A 22,445-nucleotide genomic window follows, 5' to 3' on the forward strand; every position below is an offset into this window, starting at 1 on the left:
TGAGAGCGCTCATGTAGCCGCATTATGCCGATGGGAGAGAGCTCTCCCATCGTATAATAAAACCAGCCCAATGAGCGATGGTAGGTATATTGGCGGGAGAGCGTCTCCCATTGACATAGCATGGCTACACGAGCGCTCTCACAGTAGCACAGTTGTATCAGTATAGCTGTGTCGCTGTAAGCCTGTAAGTGTAGACATGGCCTTAGTACATTCAAAATGATCTTGACAAACTGGAGAAATGGTCTGAAATAAACAGAATGAAGTTCAAGAAGGACAAATGCAAAGTAGCTCACTTAGGAAGGAATAATCAGCTGCACAAATACAAAACGGGGAACGACTGCCTAAGAAGGAGTACTTCAGAAAAGGATCTTGGGGTTATAGCGGATAACAAACTAAATGTGAGTCAACAGTGTAACACTGTTGCTAAAAAAGTGAACATCATTCTGGAATGTATTAGCAGAGTGTTGTAAGCAAGACACAAAAAGTTATACTTCCACTCTACACAGCACTGATAAGACCTCAAATGGAGTACTGTGTCCAGTTCTGGGCACTTTAGGAATGATGTGGACAAACTGGAGAAAGACCAGAGGAGAGCAACAAAAATGACTGAAGGTCTACAAAACATAACCTATGAGAAAATATATAAAAATTTGGGTTTGTTTAGTTTGGAGAAGAGAAGAAGGGGGATTTGATAACAGTTTTCAAGTCTGTAAAAAGTAGTTATAAAGAGAATAGTGATAAAATGTTTTCCTTAATCAGTCTGGTTATAGGAAATAAGGCAAACATTATGAATTTATAGCTAAAGCTACCAAAACCCATGAGTGATACACTGTTAATCCTAATGATTTTGACTTTACTACTCTTGTATGGTTCCACACATTGCTCTTGGACATATCCCAAAGGCTTCATAGACACAAAATCTTTTAAAGCACATATCACCCAGCTCCCCCAGTATCCTGAGGAACTAAGCACTCGGATGAACAACACAAGCATAATTGAAGTGATATTGGTTAGTAGATGGAGGGAGAGATGAGGGGAGGCATTTAGAGGTTCTAGTAGAACACATGCCTACTCCTTCAGTGACAGGCATATGCCCATTGATCATCAAGATAGTGTGCAATGTGGCAGCCATGTAAGACTTGGCTCCCTATTTGGATGCCCAGTGTCAGAGGAGAGGCAAAAAATACCTTTTTCCACCTTCTTGAGTATAGGAAAAATCTACCAGCTCCTTTTTGACAAAGAGATGGTCAAAGTGATGTATTGTCTCTCACTTCAAGGCTGGACGTTGCATTGCTCTGTACTTGTGGCTAACAGTGGATGTCAAAAGGAAAGTGGTCTATAATAAAACAGCCTAAGTGGAACAGGCAAGCAAAAGCATCTCAGAACAGTGCTTTGCATTCTACATTGAATCTCCACTGAATATTAGATCCTACAGGAGTTTACAATGCACTCAGGACTTCCTTCCTTCAGAGTATATGCAAGACTTCTCTTTAACTATGCCTTCTGACAGGACAAGCAGTGACACTGTGACAAACCCTATTTCATCTGCATCTGAAAAAGTTCAAGTGAAAACACCCAAGACTAAATAGATGTGGCTAAGCCTCCAATTATTATTATTCTGCCAAGAACTTGCCCAGATCAGTCTCCCATACTCTACTTCCCTTGACATGGACAGTGTATAGAGCCAAACTCTCCTTTTCTTCGTTCATGCAAACCCCCCAAACACAGATTGTTTAGTAACAGGATGGCTAGAGTTGTAAAATACACTGAAAGTTATTTTGTAATTAAAATCAAAGCCAGAAGAAACCCACTGCACGACTGACTCACCATAGCTACTAGAAGGGAGGGAGTTGATCAGCAGGATAAACCAAGAAAAAGCAACCTGACAGATGTTGTTCTCTTTTAAAGACAAATAAGAAAAAACAATCCCTAACTAATTTTGCTTCAGTTGTTTTCACACATTTGTTTAACTGACAGGGTTTATGATATGAAACTCTTAGCACAATGGAAAGACCAACAAAACGGAGACTCAATCCTGTAGTTCTTAATTAGGTAAAACTCTCATTGTCTTCAAAATTCAATCGATTATTGTTTAGTTTTCCCACATCTGAATTTCCTAAGCACTGCTGTTCATCAAAATAAGTTATTAAATAATTGTTACAAGATCATCTGATTTGTCTAGAGATTCTTATATTTTTGCTACTGAAATACATGTTAGTGAATTGACTTCCAGAGAGCTTTGTCTGAGTAAGGACTTTGGGATAATTTCTTTGTTTTATAAACATAGAATGTGAACACTTTAGAATTAATTTATAGTCTTTCAAACAAACAAATCTCTGGTGCAAAAAACAAATTCAAAATTATCTTCAGATCACCTAAGGCCATTCAGCTAGTATCATCCAGACCCAAGTCTTTCTAAATTATTTTGATGAACAGCAGAGCTCAGGAAATTCAGTTAATGGAAAATTGTGCTTAATATCTTTCCACTGTTTAAATGGTGATCTAGCATGGAACAGCACACAGTGATATACACATAGGCTATTAAGGGATACTTATTTTCTCTGAATGAGAAAAAGTATAAAGTGCGTGAATGAGAAAAAACACTAATACTGGGAATTTGCTATGAACTTCGGGAAGCAAATGTATGCTTGATCCTTGGGAGATTTTTAACCCCCTCCTAGTCCTAGAATATAAGACAATTAATACTGAATACAAATGACTTCAAGATTTACTGAGGTAAAGGTATGATTTTTTTTAACCACTAACAAATACCTAAAATAAAAAAACCCTATATTTTAAATAGTATTATATTGCAACAGAATGCCCACTTTCTTGATACTCAAGACACTTGATTTTTTATTTAAGTATTTTTACACTGTTAGTACACGAATCACTTTTGGTTAAACAAATAAAACAGCAAATATGTGAGAGAGACTAATACAACAGCACTGTATGCTTACATGATCATCGTTTTAAATGTAGGACATGATAAAATTATAACTGAAAGAAAAGAAATGCACTGTAATCTCATTAGATTTCCCTAATTGAATCTCTGATTTACGCAGAGAAAATACTACAATGGCCTAAGGGAATATTTCCTAAATTATTGTCTTGCAGCTCTACATATTGCACCATGTTACTGAGGGTTGGTCTACACTACGGGGGAAAATCGATCTTAGATACGCAACTTCAGCTACGTGAATAACGTAGCTGAAGTCGAAGTATCTAAGATCGAATTACTCACCATCCTCACGGTGTGGGATCGATATCCACGGCTCCCCCTGTCGATTCCGCAACTCCGTTCGGGTTGGTGGAGTTACGGAATCGATATATCACGTCTAGATGAGACGCGATATATCGATCCCCGAGCAATCGATTGCTACCCGCCGATACGGCGGGTAGTGAAGACATACCCTGAGAGTCTGTACCTAACTACTGATGGTAGAAAAGAGAGATGTGCTTTCTATGGAGAAGGTCCAGTACTCTGACATTACTAACTGAAATCATTCAAGTACAGCTTTCCTATCCTGAATATAGTGGAGTGATAGTAAACAGCAAAAATATGCTGTTTGTAGAATCAGGATTATTCATTATGGAGGAGGTCTTGTTTATCGCTCTTTGCATTGCTCTCTTAATATCCAGAAGCAGTCTTTAGAAGTAAACAGAAAAATTGCAATAGCCAGCGACCTTGTGTATTGCATCATAGCTCTCATAAAATACAAGATATATCTCCTACCTCTACAGCACAGCAGAAAATACTTAATATACTTTGTCATTTTTTATTAGTTTAATAGTTTTTCCAACAATTTCTATGATTGACAAAGGCAGCATTAGAAAATGTTCCTGAATTGCAAAAGAAGTACTGTAGGCTGCTATCAACTTATTTCATTTATACCCTGTAGCCATGGCCAAAACACCTGATGAACTGTCAACTGCACTTAGATGACGCCACCATACGTTTGAAATGTAATTTCTTGCACCTTAAGGCTTTACAATGGATGCTCAACAACTTTACTAATCAAAAACAGATGACACCACACAGAATTAATGAGGCACACAATTGCATTACTGAATAGTGGATTTTTTTTTTAAACCCAACCTTTTATATGCATTTAATTCATTTAGAAGTTGCTGCTCTTCCTGGTATGAAAGAGTGTGGAATTAAAGGAATAAAACATTCAAATAAATAAATTCAGGTAGCTGAATTTTACTAAGTGTTCAGAAGCAGGAGATACAAAATATTTTTCTTTGTTTCAGAGGGAAAAAGAGAGGGATGCCAGTACTAAATGATGGCATGAAAGGGGACTGACTTATTTAGTGTGAACTTCCCCTGCTTTCAAAGAACAATGTGTTTGATTACGAGCACTGAATAAACTAATTTATGGAAAAATGAATCACACTGGACTGTAATTTGACTTTCCCATTTAACAGAGTCTAAATCAAAGGTTTCACAGTTCAGGTTAGATAATATATAAAATTTCTTCTCACTTACTTGACTACTGCTGCTACCTCCTCAAAAATCATCTTCAAAATAGCTGCCCCTGACTAATCCATTCAATCTTTCTCCCAATTTCTTCTCTAACCATACCATGCATACAGGTAGAGTTGGAACCAATTTCTCAGTCCATCATACTAATCTATTTTCTTTCCCCCATCCCATAGCAATGACAGCAGCTACTATAATAACTTTAGGATGCTAAGATTTAACTAAAATCTGGGTGCATCTAGGGATGGCTTCAAAGCTTATTAATTAATTTTAAAATTAACCAAGAAATTGGGCACAATTTTAGGTTAAATACATTTCAAAGTGAAAAAAAAAACCTGCACAAACCAATCTTGACCCTATCTCAGTGGATGTGAAGAGCCCAGAGACACAGGAAACAGTGTGGTTCAGCTAGGTGAGAGAGGGGCAGGATTTTACTGTCATTCCTCCTCCATTTACCCCGAAGGGTTGCACCCAGCAATGCTACTTGAGGTGGATGAATTATGGTTTTACCCCAAAGTACACAGGAAGAGGATTGATATTGAGTGCATTAAGCTTTCACACTTCTCTCAGACGTGATAAACAACAGTCATCTGAGAAAAAAAATATTTTTGGAGTTACAGTGGACTCCAAAGGAGGCAACATGCCTTAAGATCATTCTAAATTGTTAGAACAGTTTCTTAATTGGCTTTTTTCTTGTGCATAAGCAATATCTATAGGTTCAGAGGATTGGTAACGTGATAGAGAATCATTCAGTTGTAGGTTGCCATTTCAAATCCAGTCCAGTTCAAAAGAGGTTGAAAGAAGTTACCACAAGACAACTATATGATTTGGTGCCCTCAAACATGTTACTAGTAGAGAGATGGTTGTATTACAAAGCCACCACCATTGCGACTGGCAGTAATTGAAAATATTTTTGGCAGTTTCAATGATAGGGAAAGAATGACAGATCATAAGCACTTAATTATACCCTGCAGCCTACAAGGTTACTCCTGCTTATGGTGTACTTATGCGGTAGATAAACAAAGGACTTCAGTTTCCTGGGCTATCTATTATATATCAATGAATACTGACTTCAAGAAACATTTTGACAAAGAATTTAAGCAAAACAGATAACCTATTAGCAGCACAATTAAATTTCTGTGACAAGGGGAAATCCACAGGCATGTGCAGAGGATAGCTGGATGAATACTGTTTGGGAAGTGCTGATGAAGATGACCAATCTAAAAAGAGACACAAAATCTGTGTCTCTCTCACATTAATTACTCTGAAAAGGACACAGTAAAGAAGCCCATGCTGTAATGACTATGAGCAAATAAAGAAACAAAAACAAACTCCAAACCTTTGACCTACTTGTTGTATATCCACGTGACATGTTTAGCAAAATGAGTTTTGTGGAACTTAACCTTCCTTTCTGCTATAGTTTCCACTGACTAACTTACCATAACTATTTATTTAGGACACTTTTTTACTAATGGTTAATAACCAAGAGTTTTAACTCTCAATTATTTTTAATGATTATAATTTACATTTTGTATACTAAAACCCAAACTACTCTGAAGAAATTCTTAGATACTGTATAATTTGTTAGGATTGTCTGTTTCCTATTCCTTGCCTCCACTTCCTGGCTGAAGCCAGAAATTGGGTCACTGTTAGGGTGTTGTCTAAAGCAGAAGGCAACTCAGCAAAGATGCTTTAAAATTCCACCTCTGTTCCTCCCAAGGAGATGGTGTTGTGGGGAGGAGTTGACCTAAAGGGTCTTACAGCTGGCTTGCAAACATTCTGGGGGCACGGTAGAGGGCTATGACTGAAAGAAAAAGGTGAGCAGAGCTACTGGTAGATTAGGTGGCCACTAAATTCTGAAGAGTTGAGTAGGGGCACAGCTTCTCTGAGCTATTCCAAGACCACTGCTCTGAGGCAGCTCTTGCCCTAACAGGTGGTGGCTGCAGCAGGCTGTCATCTGCTCTTATCCCAAAGGTGGCAGTAGCAGCATACCGCTCATCGGCTCCTCTTCCAAAACACGTTTCATGGGAAAAAGAGGAAAACAACAGAGAGGTTCATGTTGCTGCTGCTGTTGCAACAGGTGCAGGTGAGGTGATTAAATAATCTTGGATTGTATTTGTGCTAGTAGAGCCTTAAGTCTTAAGGAGATCAACATATTAGCTTTAAAAAAAACAAACTTCTTTTATGATGTCTTAAAAAATGCTTTGTACTTCCCTAAAGTTGGAGCCTCTGTACATTCCTTTCTTTCTTGCTTCAAACTCCTAGTTTTCTGTATCAGAAAAGAGACTTATTTGTGAAGTTTATCTGGGATGAACTGGTAACCAGGATTGCCTTTGTGAATAAATTGGGCATGGGGAAAAAGCGGAATCAGCTTAGTACATGCAACTTTGACCATTAAAACTTTGGTAATCAAATAGGCTTCTTGTTCTTACAACCCACTCTAGGCATCTGATATGATGCAGATAACTTGATATAGGTCAAAAACAAGCCAGCATGTTGTCTGAAAGTGTGTAACAGGAGATACTGTAAACCACTAGATAAGCGACCCTTGCCCAAAGCTAAAAAATTAGGAAGCAATAAAGCACACACAGGAGAAGTAGCTCTTTCCTCTGCTTGTGCACAAAACATACTGCAAATATCTTCAATATTTATAAAGTGTTTTCAGAATACCTAATATGAAGCACTATATTAGTACTATATATTTGTACTATCTGACTACCTATAGTTGGGCCACAGTGTACTTGGCCTTGTTCAGATATGCAAAGAGTTAGTGGTGGGGAAGGATACAAGGAGCTTTTCCCTGCACAACAGCTGGTCACACCTTTGTGCATCTTAGGCAGCAGTTACATATCAAAGTGATAGGGAAATTTAAAATATCTTAGAACAAAGACTACAACACTTTAGCACTGGCAGTAGAAACCTTTACATATAAGAAGGTTAAGGTACTCGACTGGAAGTCTGAGTTCAATTGCTGGCTCTGCCACAGCTTCCCTGTTTAACTTTGTATATCATTTAATTTCTCTACGTCTCAGTTCTCCTTTCTGTAAAATGGGAATAATACTTTCTTCCACTCTTTATCTAGTGTGTCTGCTTAGACTGTAAACTCCTCAGGGCAGGGCATTTTTTCATTTTTTTACAGTCATACTACAATAGGAACCTGATTTCAACTTGGATCTCTAGTAAAATATAATACTAACAAAGTGGTTGGGGAGGAGGCAGAGCCAGGGCATTCCACCTTCCACTCAGGCCAGCAGAGCTGGTTCCACAATAGGGATGTTCCACAAACTGGACAGTCGCTACGGAAAAGGATAAATGGACACAAATCAGATATTAGGAATGGCAATATACAAAAACCTGTAGGAGAACACTTCAACCTCCCTGGCCACACTATAGCAGACCTTAAGGTGGCCATCCTGCAGCAAAAAAACTTCAGGACTAGACTTCAAAGAGAAACTGCTGAGCTTCAGTTCATCTGCAAATTTAACACCATCAGCTCAGGATTAAACAAAGACTGTGAATGGCTTGCCAATTACAAAACCAGTTTCTCCTCCCTTGGTTTTCACACCTCAACTGCTAGAACAGGGCCTCATCCTCCCTGACTGAACTACCTCATTATCTCTAGCTTGCCTGCATGTATATACCTGCCCCTAGAAATTTCCACTACATGCATCTGACAAAGTGGGTATTCACCCACGAAAGCTCATGCTCCAAAACGTCTGTTAGTCTATAAGGTGCCACAGGATTCTTTGCTGCTTTTACAATAGGGATGGTTCACAGTGAATCTTTTCCTACTTCCCTGTGCTCCACGTGAAGCACAATGGTTCCACTGGATAACCTGTACGTCTCCTGCATTTCAGCCTCAAAGTGGCTCACTCCTTTTGGTGTCTCATCTCCATGTCACTTATACTTGCAACTGTACACAATCATTCTGAGTTATCCCTAGTGGAAAGCAATCCAAATCAGCATGTAGCAATCTCTCCAATGGAAAATGCTCATGGAAAGTGCCTTTTCTGTAAGGTTCATTAATAAGACCTTGTTCTGTTAATTTGTGTAAATTTTGGCTGCTCTTAACTGGCATCTTACATTTCACACTGCAACCTCAAACTCATTTGTAAAACATTCTCCAAATTATTTGGTTTGTTAGCATTTAATTTGTCATTTTATACTGCCAATTGTAACAATTTGGGGAACCTGTCTTTATGTGACTTATGGATTCTGGCTGTTATGAAATTGTTGGATCATAGAAGGCACCAGTGTATGTGGAATCCATCATTTGCCAACAAGGACTGTGCCACATCACTACTAGGCCAAGGACAATGATAAGGCCAGAAAGGACCACCAGATCGTCAGTTGATAACCTCTACAACTGTGCTCTGACCAAAAAATGGCTACGCTCATGCGAGGTTGCCTGAGCTGGGAAACCAGCTTGACCAAGTTTCTCTGCAGTGAGAGGGAAATGGAGAGTGGAAAATCCCCAGCAGCTGAACAAAGGATAGACGTGTTAATGGTGGAACATATACATTTATGGGACTGAAAGAGCAAGACAGGAAGCTTGAGCAGGAGAGAGGGGCATGCTTTTGTACTGGGGTTATCCTGTTTAACTGCAGGATCATCTGAGGAAGGAGGAAGCTAACTGATCTAGTGGGAGAGACTGACTCAGTGATTCTGAAGAGAAGTCATGAACTACCGAAGGATGATCTTGGGCACCACAGAAGACTCTGTTCAAGCTCAAAGAACTCTCCAAAGTGATGGAAACTGAGGCAGGGAAATGCATGCGGAGGTCTTTATTATTTTGTCTAGAGCTGTGTCTCTGTCTTGCTAAATAAAGAGTAATCATGTTTAGAACCCTCTGCAATGTCTCTCTTTGTGTCTGTTTTCACTATCACCTGCCCTGGAACAGTCAAACTGTAAATCCAGAATACCTACATGGCTGCAGTTATGAGATATGATGTGCTTAAACTGTGAGCATGCTTGAGATGTCAGTACTGGTCCTAGGGGCTATGCAGTTGGACCACAGAGTCTCAGCTCTCAGAGATGGGAGCTAGACAGAGGATTTGCACCTCAAGAGTGTGCTTAGCAAACCCAAGCTGGGGATCATCCCTGACTGTTCAGACTTAGGAAGCTTAAAGCCTCCAGTGATATGGCCCATGAACACAACAGCCTGGTGAATGATAAGTCAGAGGGAGCTCTCCGGGTGTGTGTGTTAGACATTAATATACCACACATGAAAGTAATGTTATAAATTTCCTAGAATACTGTATTCCACAAATGAGAGAAATTACTTTTGTATGGAGTCAGGCTTTCCTCTGTATTTAAATGTGGATTTTATTTTTGAGATTTGATTTACTATGGAGGCTGGTCTTAAGAGTTCCAAATTCCATTCACTTATGATCTGAGAAAGATTCTAGACACATTGCCATAGGTGACAGTGAATTATTCAGCTGTTGTACCAGCCCCCTGAAGGCTGTATTTAGGAACATTAATGGCATACTACCACCATCTTTGCAGTGATAAATACATTTATTACTTTACAGTCTAAGGTTTAGAGTCCTAGCATCTATTTTACTACAAAGACTTCGGCTTAATATCAGAAATTGATTTGTGGCATTTACAGTTGCCTACCTTCCTCATCAGTTATACAACTGCACTTTAGCTATAACTCATAACAGGTATGCACAATATGTCAGATAACTAAGGGTATGTCTACACTAAAAAAAAAAAAAAAAAAAAAAAAAAAAAAAAAAAAAAAGACCTACAGCAGCAAGTCTCAGAGCCTGGGTCAATTGATGTGGGCTCATGCTATGGGGCTAAAAATAGCAATGTAGACATTTGGGTTCTGGCTGGAGCCCAGGCTCTGAAACCAAGAGAGTGGGGAGGGTTTTGGAGTTGGGGCTCCACTTTCAGTCTAAACATCTACACTGATATTTTTAGCTCCACAGTGCGAGCCCCATGAGCCCAAGTTCGTTGACCTGGGCTCTGAGATTGGTTGCTGCAGGGTTTTGTTGTTTTTTTTTGCAGTGTAGACTTACCCTAGATACATTTTACTTGATTGTATTACAATGGATGTTTAACATAATTTAAAGAGTGAGGGCTAAGTGAATTCTAAATTGGAACTCGTAAGTGGCACAGCACGTCTAAACCATGTAAACAGGAGCATTTACAGAAACAGCCTTCAGAAGTAGAAGAGAGAGGCAACACAACAATCAAAAAGACTGAAAGAACCAGAACCTTTCATGTTCTTTGACAACTCAGGGTAGAACAAAGTATAGAACTTTCGAGCCCATGAAATAAAGGCTCATGTACAAACTCATTCAGCTTCCCTTTGTCTGCTTTGACTTAACTGAGCAGCCCTGCAAAGAGTGTGTGTGTGTCTAGGCAAAGAAACGATATTAAAAACAAAAGGTTAGAGATCATCATGGGACATTAATATGCAAAAGAAGCCGAAATGACTTTAATCAGAAGCAGTAGATTCCAAGCAGGAAATATTTTCCCTTTTTTGACAGAGGTGGTTAGGAAAACATTTATGGTAATACCAGAGCATCTGCTGATTACAGTCAAAGCTGCAGGACACTGACATTAAATCACTGAACCATCTTGACAGCTTGTGGATACTCAAGTCCCATTTTAATAATAATTTGCTGTGAAATTCACTCAAATTTGAAAATTAGTCAGAAAATGTTTATGAAGAAAACACGTAAGAGTCAATAAAGCAGTTATAAAAGGGATTTACATCTGACAAAACTTTTAATCTAAAAGCCATCAGCCATCAGACATTTTAGTGTTACATTTAAATCGACATATCTTTCAAAGAAGCTTAAGCGTCTTTTTAAAAGAGCAGAATGTAATTTTATGATCCATTTCATGTAGTGTGATATGGCACTTTTTTGTTTAGAAGATTTTTTTTTTTTAAATACAGGTTAGCCTCTTGAAGAAGGCCTGAATCATACTAAATGGAATTTAACTCCTGATATCATAGAATTCTGAACAAAACACAATACTTCATTGTAATGCTTTAATTGATGCTTCTGTGTGTTGCAGAGGGTGATTACTTGAATAATAAGTATAAAAGATGTGTGAGCTGGTTGCTAAGCTAACTTGAGTAAAAGAAAAAAAAATCAAGGAAATATACAACCATGAATCAAGGTGATGATAAGACAATTATTCAATGAAAGGTCGTGTTGAAGGACTTGTAGAGCACTGACCTGCACATTATCACACATTAGAAAATTACTTGTGGGGTAATTAGGAGAATAATACACAAGTGCAATCAGTGTCACAGAGAAACATACAAATTTAAGGTATTTCCCAGGGGTCTGAGTGGTCAAAGGCATTTTGGTTCTGTATTTAAATCTTTGAACAGCCCAAGAGCTCAGAGAACAAAATATTACACCAACGCCCACCGAGATTTACCAATCACTAAAGTAATCATTTCATACTTTATCAAAATTTCTCGCTCTTCAATTACTTTGAGAATTTAACTAAATATTATTTATAACAGAACACATTAATTTTTCTATCCTGACACACTCAGAAAAAAATATTTACAGTTTTTCTACTTTTAGTTTACATGATTGTTTCCCTTTTCTTTGGTTAATTCTTTCAAAATACATTTAAGGATGTAACAGAATATGTTAGAAGGAATTACTGGTATCACTAATAATTCTGTACTTATTCAAGTGTCAGATATCTGCATTTTTGAGGCCTGCATTATATTTCAAATTACAGTTTTAAGACTTTTAAATAAATGATGTGCCTAAATCTCATTTAAATGTCCCACTTTTTCCTCTAGCTATGCATTCTTAAAAATGTGACTGTGTGTATAGAAAAGCTACTTTAAAATTTTTTTAGAAATGTCTTCTAAGCCCTGTGTGGTTGAATTAATAGTAAAAAGGGCATCTTTCCTTCCACATCAAAGGATTTTTTTTTTAAAAGTCTCAATTAAAATTCTGCAAACTTTCTAAAACATTGCTAAAATAGTGTTTCAGTAAGATATGTGTAAAATAAAAAAAAAATAAACAATAGTGTGGAATGGCATAAAGATGTTATCACCACCAGTTTGAGGTAACCTCTATCTCACAAGTGGCTATGGTGGTTGTAAGCAATGCATCCAAGTGAAACTCATGATAAAACCTTTCTACCTTGTATCATACCACACCATCACATTTTATATATATTCATTTCTCCATTTGTCCGTGTCATGTAGGAATGAATCTCAGTACATGAGAGGGGACATTTCACACTCCACTTAACTCCAGAAGTTAAATTTGCAAGAGTTAAAAAAAAAAAAAAATGTTGGTAAACATGCTAAACATGATGTTAAATTAAAATATTCCATCAAACAAAGAGTTTAAGGAAGCATATTAATCAGGGGAAAAAATGCTAAAAGAACCCAGAATACCATTATGGGAAAAACAGAAATCATGAATGAATGTTATTTTTGAGTAGTAGTATTCTAGATTCATAAACAACGGGAGACTTTTTTTGTTGATCTCTAGAGAGGAACTTTTGCTTACTTCTAAATAAACTTATCACAAAACTTGTGCATTTAAAAAAGCCCTATGCAACATTCCATCTTTCATTCAAAAGTAAATCTGAGCTGTACATCCCTCTCAGAATCTAAACAAGAAATAAATTTCACTTGCCATATCAAATTACATATAGCTCCATCTTCTTCCAGGCATGCAGGAATGATACTGTACTACATGAAAAAGATCCTACCGAAATGTATTTTAAATTTATGAGGCACTTTTTTATATGCAAGTACATAATCCATTCGCAGATGCTTGACTGAGGATATTTAGTTCTATGTAAACTATTACTTTCATGTGTAACACAAACTGCCGGATGTAGCCTACTGATCCGATGCAAACATTGGAAAACAGTAATCCTAACCTTGACAAACACTACAATAACAAAGTTAAAGATGAAAGGCTTTTGAACGGGGAGACCAACAGAGTTCTGTTTCTCTCCTGCAGTAGCTACTTACAGCATGGAGAAGAACAAAGAGGTGGAGCTGAACACTCCATTAAGGTAAAAAATCCTGGGAGCCATGGAAGGTCCCCAATGAAGAGGAACCACTTGTGCTGGTTGGTGGTGCTGATGCACAGAAGTTACACAGGAAAAACTCAGCTCTACTATAGTCTATTCTGTGGGAATTAGGGGGGTTGAGATGGAGGAGTGACCAGTTAGTCCACTTACTGTTCAGACTCACTGCCCTACAATCTGTATCTAGGTAGTAGCTATTTGTGGCTGCAACTCTTATTCACATCCTACTTTAGTGGTCATTCAGCAGGTGCATACCAGGTACTGCAGGTTGGGGCTCAGGATTCTGTTTCTCAATCTCACATACATATGGCTCAACACACCACAGGCCAGCACAGCCAGAGTGTTACTCTAAACCAATGCTACGCTGCAATGGCCAATCAGGAGTAGAAAACAATGGAGGACTAATGTCATGCAAGGGAACCTACTTCTTTCTCTTGCCATGCCGATTTTCTCTGCTACACTGGCTACACAGGATGGGAGTGGCATAAAAGTCTCCATATCAGCTAAAAGCCATCAGAGGATCACTAGGATGATTCTCCAAGAACATGTTAATGTCACTATAGAGTCAGATTTCCACGGCAGTGTGGTGCAAAGCAAACTACTCTGGAAAATGTGTCGTGGAAAATGTGCAGAGCTGACTCTCTTATGAAAAGTCTCTCATTCATACTTAAAGCATCGTTTAGAAACATGTAAGCCCCTTAAAATATAGTGACCGCATTTCACAGTCCCATGAACTAGATCAAGAGGAAGCATATTTCAGAGGAACCAAGGGCTGATGGCCTGTAATAGTTGGCTGGCACGCCATAATGTTTGGGAAAACGGACTGGATTCTGATTGGAGATACAGTATGTAATAAAATAACAACTAACCACAGAGACAATTTTTAGTTTAAAAAAATGTATGCTAAACAATTACTGAATGCTCAATCCACAGGCATAAAGTTGAAAGATACACAATTCGAAATAGATGTGATTCTTATAGCATATTCATTCAATTGTATAGAATTTTAGAGGTGCTTCTTATGGCACTGTACATCTATATATTTTAAAAATTCTGACAAAACAATTGTTTATGAACTATTAAAGAGTGGTTAAATATATAATTTGCTTGTTTTTACTTTGTATTAGATGTCACGTTATGCCCTCTGCATTTAAAAAATATTTTAAGTTGTTTTTAATAGCAAGTTTGGCTTTTCAGCATGCTGATATATGTATAACTGATAAACCATATTTCTTTCAACACCAGCTTTTATTCTTGATATTTTTTGCCTCTTGGGTTCTAACCTTTATTTGGAATAAGAATACAGGAATTCCTTCTTTAATTTTAAAAATTTAAAATTTGTTTAAACTCCTATTTGCATTATGTTTGGTATTATGAAATAAATAAATTAAATCTTGCATAACATGATGTATGCTAAATATACTACAGTATATAACGTTGAAACATGGCTAGGTAGGGCCTGTTGTAACTCCCTCTGAAATCAATGGGAGCCTTTTACTGACTTTAATTAGAGTTAGATCTAACCCTTAATGTTCTTATAAGTTGGTATCACATTGTTTCCAGTGGGTTGTTACAGAGAAGGATGTGTGTCTTTTGGCTACAGATAACTCATTTTTTTTAACTAATCTAACAAAGATATGATGTTCTCTTTCTATAACTGATAAAATTGTCAGCAGTAACAGGAGAATTTGATACCTTCATAGAATCATAAATGTTATAACTCAATTGAAATGATTAGGTCATCTACTCCATCCCCATTAACAGAGTAGGATCATTCCCCACAATCTTCATTTTTATACAGGAATCTGCTCCCAAATTACAGTTCAGAGGGAAATGCCTTATTCTTCTGCTATGGACTTCTTCAGGCAAGATGGCATGGTTGCTTATGGTTATCGTTTCCCCTTCAGCATGAATGCAGCTTGAGAAATTATGTAGGAACCTTTTGGTTGCTGAAACACATACCGTATTTGCTAAGAGAATCAGGATATTGACCCAGAATGGTGTGAGACACAGTGAGATATGCCTGCATTAGATTATGAATTTGTATTATGTGTTGAACATGTGTAAACTTGCCTGAGGGCATTCCATCCCCTTCAGCATGAATGCAGCTTGAGAAATTATGTAGGAAGCTTTTGGCTGCTGAAACACATACCGTGTTTGTTAAGAGAATAAGGATATTCACCCGGAATGGTGTGAGACACAGTGAGATATGCCTGCATTAGATTATGAATTTGTATTATGTGTTGAACATGTGTAAACTTTCCTGAGGGCATTCCAGACAGCTACCCTAGCCTGGAGAGGTGCTTCACACTTCACTGAAGTACTAATCATTGAAAGCCTTCAACTGATGGCCCACCCCCATGAAACTATGTTTTTTTCTACACAGGTGGGGCCATCATGACTGGTAGAGAGAGCTGGAGCTTCCCAGTGGAGCACAACAGGGCAGAGACACAAAGGCCTATTTAAGAGCAGGATTCGGTGTGCAGAGAATGATGTGCATGAGACAGAGGACATGAGGGACTCCGCCCAGTCCAAAATGCTGACAAACTTGGACTCAAAGAAAGAAAGGATGAGATCAGACATGGTGAGGCTGTGCCTCATGACTTTTGTTGTTTTCAAATATTTGTAACTCTAGAGTGTTTTAAGAATAATATCACCGTGGCTAAGAAATGCCTTTGCTATACCTGTATTCCTTGCTTACCTGCAATGTCCCCATTCCCCCTGCAGAGGTTAAACTAGAAGCCCAGTGTAGAGTGCTCACGGCCTTGGGGAGGTCTCAGAGACTGATTCTGGGGTTGAGGATGGCATCCCACATCTCAAAGAAAGATGTTGTATAAGAGGTTTGAGCCTGGGAGTAAGCCCTAAAGTTCCAAAGCTAGAAACAGTGTCTAGCTCTGTCTAGACCCAGTTGACTTAGAAACAATGAAACACAGTGACTGGGTTCACTCACAACAGACTGGTGACAGCACAGTGGATCCTAGGTCAGGTTGTAACAGCATTTGACCGATCACCTGTAATTTGTACATTTAAAAAAAATAGATATATAGTTTTAAAAACATGATAAAAATTAAGAAATGTAGTGCAAATGCAGGGCACTTTTTATGTAAAATTTCTTCAGATATACCCCAATTCCTGAAGAAACAGTTTGGGCTTGATATTCCATACAATCTCTCTTGATCAGGTGACATAGCAACAGAATTACATCAACAAATATTGCTGGTGTGACATTTGAGCTTATAAATGTCCTTTATTATTATTTATATAGAGCCAGTGGTTTGTGATATGCTTTATACTTTTATTGGTTTAAAGTAGTTTAAACCTAGATGCAGAATTACTAGAATATTTTCTCTAATTATAAAAAATGCATTGATCTAATAAATTATTTTTCTTCCTAGTATAGCAGTTACACTATATATGGGAAAACAAAATGAAAAAGGTTACTGCTGCAGGATAAAACAAAGATGTTCACTAATTTGAAATGTCTGTTATTGGAACTTGAATTTATACTTCTGAACCTGCAAATATGAAATGTAAATATTTGCAGGTTAGGAAGTATGATTCCAAATTGGCTATCAAACCAAAAATATACAAATACCTGGAGAACAAAATCCATCTGTCTGAGTGAATTTAGAAGCAATTTTTTAGCTGTGTTAGTAAAACCTTCATGCAAAATTTATTCAATGTGAATAATTTACTCAGTGCATTTCCATAGGGATCATAAAATTCAATAGCTGATAAAAGATGAATATTCAAATAATCCTCTCAATCTCCAGCAAATCACAGCCATAGCTTTCTAATGATTAAAATTATTACATTAGGAGAGTTTATCATCACAAACATGAAATATTAACTTTTGCCTTATATGAAAATTAAGTTTTATGGAACATCTCAAAACTATGTTCTAAGAACAGAGACAAGGTACAATCAAGTACAAACAGCACTGCTATTTAACTATAGTAGCTCAATACTGAAATCTAAAGTACTCTACTCTTCTCTAATGAGAAACACCAGTCTATATTTATGGGTATGTCTACATCTACAATTTTGCAGCGCTGGTTGTTACAGCTGTATTAGTACAGCTGTATAGGGCCAGCACTGCAGAGTGGCCACACTTACAGCAACCAGCGCTGCAAGTGGTGTTAGATGTGGCCACACTGCAGCGCTGTTGGGCAGCTTCAAGGGGGGTTCGGGGAACGCGAGAGCAAACCGAGGAAGGAGACCAGCTTCGCCGCGATTTGCTCTCGCGTTCCCCGAACCCCCCTGCAAACCGCAGGGAAGGAGACCTGCTTGCACGGGGGTTCGGGGAACGCGAGAGCAAACCGGGGAAGGAGACCAGCTTGATTACCAGAGGCTTCCTCAGGTATGCTGGGATACCTGCTTATTCCACGGAGGTCAAGAAAAGCGCTGATAAGTGTCTACACTTGATTACCAGCGCTGGATCACCAGCGCTGGATCCTCTACACCCGAGACAAAACGGGAGTACGGCCAGCGCTGCAAACAGGGAGTTGCAGCGCTGGTGATGCCCTGCAGATGTGTACACCTCCTAAGTTGCAGCGCTGTAACCCCCTCACCAGCGCTGCAACTTTGTGATGTAGACAAGCCCTTACACACTGTTGCAAGTAAGACAATGCTTGCTATGTAAAAACTTTATTGAAGTTTCATGCTTTTCTAACAAAAGAGAAATTAAGCAGCAGAATAGAAAATGCCCTTATCTCAGAAAAAATGAATACTCTAACAGAGCCAAGCAATTAAAAAGATATGCACTACTACCCTGTTTAGTAATCTAATATGTATTGGAAAATGTCTAGTGCTCCAAACTCTGCCATAGTGTAGTAAAAGAAATCAAAAACATTTTTTCTTTTGGAATAAAACAAACGTTACTCTAAACTACATTTTACATGGAGGACCTTCAACTCTGTAAAGATGAATTTCCATCTATGATTAAAAATCAATTCCATTTTAATTGCTTCCAGGCTAATTGACTGCTTTCTATTCTGATAAAGTATCCCTTTTACTCTTACTGATCTAATGCTTTTAAGCAGAGATCAGAAAAATAACCTGCCAACATTTTTTTAAAAAGTAGAAGGATATTTTATTTAAACGAGTTCATTAAAAAAAAATTTGATTGTCATTATGTAACTTTTGGTTGCTTTCAGCTAAAAGAAATACCAGACAGGTATTAACGGTACACTATTAGAATATAAAACTAAGGACAGTTTAAAAACTGTCTCTTGATACAATTACTGTTTCACAACATGAGGAATTATTTCTCATAGAGGGTGACATGTTCCCTTCTGTTAGTTATTCTTCCTTTACAGAAGCTGATACAGTGATAGGGAGGACAAATGCCTGCCATATATTACTATGCATTCCATTACAATGGGTTCATTCATATTTATAATACAACCTGTGATGTTGATGCAATCACTTTAGCCTTCACTGTTGTTTCAAACAAATCCATAACTGAGAAAAAGGCAGGCTGTTGACAGGAGTTAATGTGGGTTTTACTATGTTTACAATTGCTTTCTAATCTACTAAATGGCTGTGAAAATTGATGCACTGTTAGAAGTGCTTTTTTATACACTACTACAGACGAAGGGCTGTTGTGCTGCAATAACCTCTGTAATGCTAAATTGAATTTTCGACAGTGTTTTTTGTTTTCACGATTTGAATGTGACAAGGTAGGCTACTGAATTTACGGTAAATTTAATTCCATCAATTGAAAGCATTTTCCATTTTTATTAATATCACGGGGTTTTGTGTTTGTTTGTTTTTTAAGGAAAAATTACCTGGGCCCAACCCACTGTGTAAGCATAACTGAATCCTGAGAGCAGAAGACATGGCAAGGTATAGTTTGCACAGATGCTCAGCTTTTCACTAGAGTAGAGCTAGACATTGTCCAGACTAAATGTTGTGTAATGGAATTGATGGTGGTGAGATGACATGCTTGTGCAGTGCTTCCTAGCAGAGGGGAGAGGGTTCTTCTCCAGAAGACTAAAAATCAGGGAGTTCACAGTAATCAGCCTACATGTTCGAAGAGTGTATGCTTCAGCAGACTGCTCTGAAAAGCAGCAGAGTGAAGAAGAAAGGATGCAGTCTGCTGAGCTATAGACTTCCTCCTCGTGAAGAGGTAAGGCAATACTATGTAAAAGTGCACAAAGTTTCTGTAAGATAGCTACAGAAATCCCTTTCCACTAAGTAAAAAGGAGAAAAAAAAGAACCTTATCTCTAAGAAGCCTGGTCCCTCATTATGTCCTTAGAAGGAAGGGTAGAAGATGGAAAACACCTAATTTCAGATTATTTATGTGAATATAGAATAAATTTAGTTCTTTCACATTATTTAGATTGGAAACTAACATATGAACAGTCTGATATGCTGAATTAAGCAAGTAGATTTTTTTATGGTAGTTTTATTACTCAGGGAAGGCTCTTGACAAGATTTGGAAACTATACTACTTGGAATAATACACAGAGAACAGGTATTATAGTAAGATGTAGCCTTCCCAATATACCTCAACTCTGACCTGGAGATATCAGTTAGGCCCAAGATTGGGTCCTTTCCAAATTAATTGGAGTTTTGGTATTTAATTTAATAGGACCAGGATTTGATCCTTGCAGCAAATAGTTTATTTTCCATGTCCATTCAATCTTTGGGGCCCTACAGTGAACAGGGTTACTCTTGTAGAACTTTGGAAATACTACAGATTTATAGCTATGTGGTAACTACAATCAGAATTTGTCTTCTACTGAGACTGCCACTGATGATGTAAATTAGCACCAATATTCAAGGTTATTGCTCTTGTGAATTAAACTTCTGTCCTTTTGGAACTGGACTGGGAGCACATATTTATTCCAGACCACTGAATAGTCTTCAGATGGCAATGACTTTCTGTTGCCACTGAACTAGGCTGGTTTCTAATTTCTAACAGGTCACCTGGAGATGTAAGGCTCCATATCCTCTCACTTAGGATCCCTCAGAAAACTATGTTAATACTGCATAGGTAGAGCTGAGCTGGAAATGATTTCCCCATCCTGTGGAAAGTTTCAAGATTTAAAAAATAATCAGGATAAAAGAGACCTCCTTTTTGTGAAAAACAAGAGCCCCAACCAGTGTTTCGGGTACTCACCTGAGATGTGGGAGATGCAGGGACTTGAACTGGGGTTCCCACATCCCCCATGAGTGTCCTAAGTACCAGGCTTTAGAGTCAGTTTCTATTGCTTGCTCTCTGGCCCAATGAATATTAAATTATTTATGCAAAGTGGAATGGCTCCAACAAGAGTCCTTTGAAGACGCTTACTTTATAGCCCAGTGTTTAGGGCACTCATCTTTGATGTCGGAGACCCAGGTTCAACTCCCTATTTTGCTGTTTCTTGTATCATCCTGGTCTGAAGGAACTTTTCTGACAAAAAGTTTTGTGGAAACTGATTCTTATGGCTTTTGATGAATACGCATTTTCTGACAAAAATGTTGTGTCACATAATTCCCAACCAGCTCTAAACATAGGTTGAGATTCTATGCCCACAAAAGCAAGAATTTTCAGTGTTGAGGTTGCCATGTGATCTGTCCCCTTGTGTGTGTTATGACAGAGGGTCTCATTACGCTATCACATAGCACTTGGCAATCTGACATCCTGTACTATTACTATATCTGAACCAAGCTGATTTGGAGAAGATACATATCTTATGTGATACTGAAGAAATGTAATTTCTTAGGACCAGAAGTGTTAAATAAGCACTACATTTTCTTGCAAAAAACCCCAAACCTATGAGTGAACTTATTAAATATAAACCGCTTTGCTAATACATACATGACAATGTTTAGTAGTACTAGTTCTTTATTGCTATTGTTAGATAGTATAAGGTATAATAGTGTAGCTTGCCTCTTATTAATAAACAAGATGGCTGATTAAGGTTAATACCTTAGAATGTTAGAAGAGATTGGGAGCTTCCTGCACAAACTGTGAGTTATAAATATATAAAATGTGTTAAATAAAAATGAAATTTAGTCTATGAAGTAATTTTAAATATTTAATGACAATCAAGTTATGCTGGTATGTTTTTCTGATTAAAAATAGATAAGATTCTCTACCTTTCATCTTTAGACAATGTGTTTCCTAATTGTTTTCATGTATATTTGAATATTAAAAATATTGATATTAAAATATTCCCCCCATCTATCCAAAAGACATCTTAAAATAGGTTTTTGTCACTGGATGTGCTTTAGAGTCTCGCCCTCTATTATTGGCCTTATTACTAAGTGCTCTAATTTAATTACTGTACAATGGCTTTATGCTACAGTTTTCTGTTCTTTTTACTATGTTACAAACAAAATAAACTCTGTGTTAAAATAACATTTTTATGGTTACCAAATCAAGCACTCAGCATTTAGGAAATGTCAGAATTAAGATTGCCTATGTAACCTTAATCAGGCCCTTTGTGCAAATGCATTATGATACCATCTTCAATTACATGATCATATACTATTTTTCCAAACTCCTACCTCATTCACTTGAAAAGCAATTACTCAATATTTTGTTTGAGCCTCATTGTTCAGTATGTGGCTCCCATGCCTTTTTTACTGTTCACTATTCAAACCCTGCTCTGAATTCGGAATTATTTCCTCCTGGGGCTTTTCAGTGGCACTCACCACTAGTATGAGTACTTCACAAACAGTAATTAAGTTATCTTCACAACACCCCAGTGAAGTGATGGGATGGTATTATCTCTGTTTTACAGATGAATAACTGAGACATAGGGGTGAAGATTAAAAGTTTCCAGTAATATTTGGGGCCCAATTTGAGGCACCTACGACCTGAATTTTCAGAGTGCTTGGCATTACATAGCACTTTATATGTTCAAAGCACAGTTTTAGTGACTTCAGTTGCAGTTTTAAGTGTTCAGCAGTAATGTGAAT

General features: G+C 37.7%; 1 protein-coding gene and 1 long non-coding RNA gene across 4 annotated transcripts in view; one reads left to right on the forward strand and one right to left on the reverse strand.

Moving 5' to 3' along the window:
* The window catches only part of LOC115653251, a 201,396-nt gene that overhangs the window by 124,594 nt on the left and 54,357 nt on the right, over window positions 1-22,445 (forward strand). For all 3 annotated transcript variants that reach the window (XR_004000893.1, XR_004000890.1, XR_004000892.1), the window contains 2 exons: window positions 15,918-16,115; window positions 19,311-19,378. This is a non-coding gene — a long non-coding RNA (uncharacterized LOC115653251). The remainder of the gene's footprint in view (window positions 1-15,917; window positions 16,116-19,310; window positions 19,379-22,445) is intronic.
* DIAPH3 (diaphanous related formin 3) overlaps window positions 1-22,445 on the reverse strand; it is a 553,931-nt gene that overhangs the window by 17,456 nt on the left and 514,030 nt on the right. The window lies entirely within an intron of this gene.

Source organism: Gopherus evgoodei, chromosome 1 (assembly GCF_007399415.2).
Source record: "Gopherus evgoodei ecotype Sinaloan lineage chromosome 1, rGopEvg1_v1.p, whole genome shotgun sequence".
Classification (NCBI taxonomy): domain Eukaryota; kingdom Metazoa; phylum Chordata; order Testudines; family Testudinidae; genus Gopherus; species Gopherus evgoodei.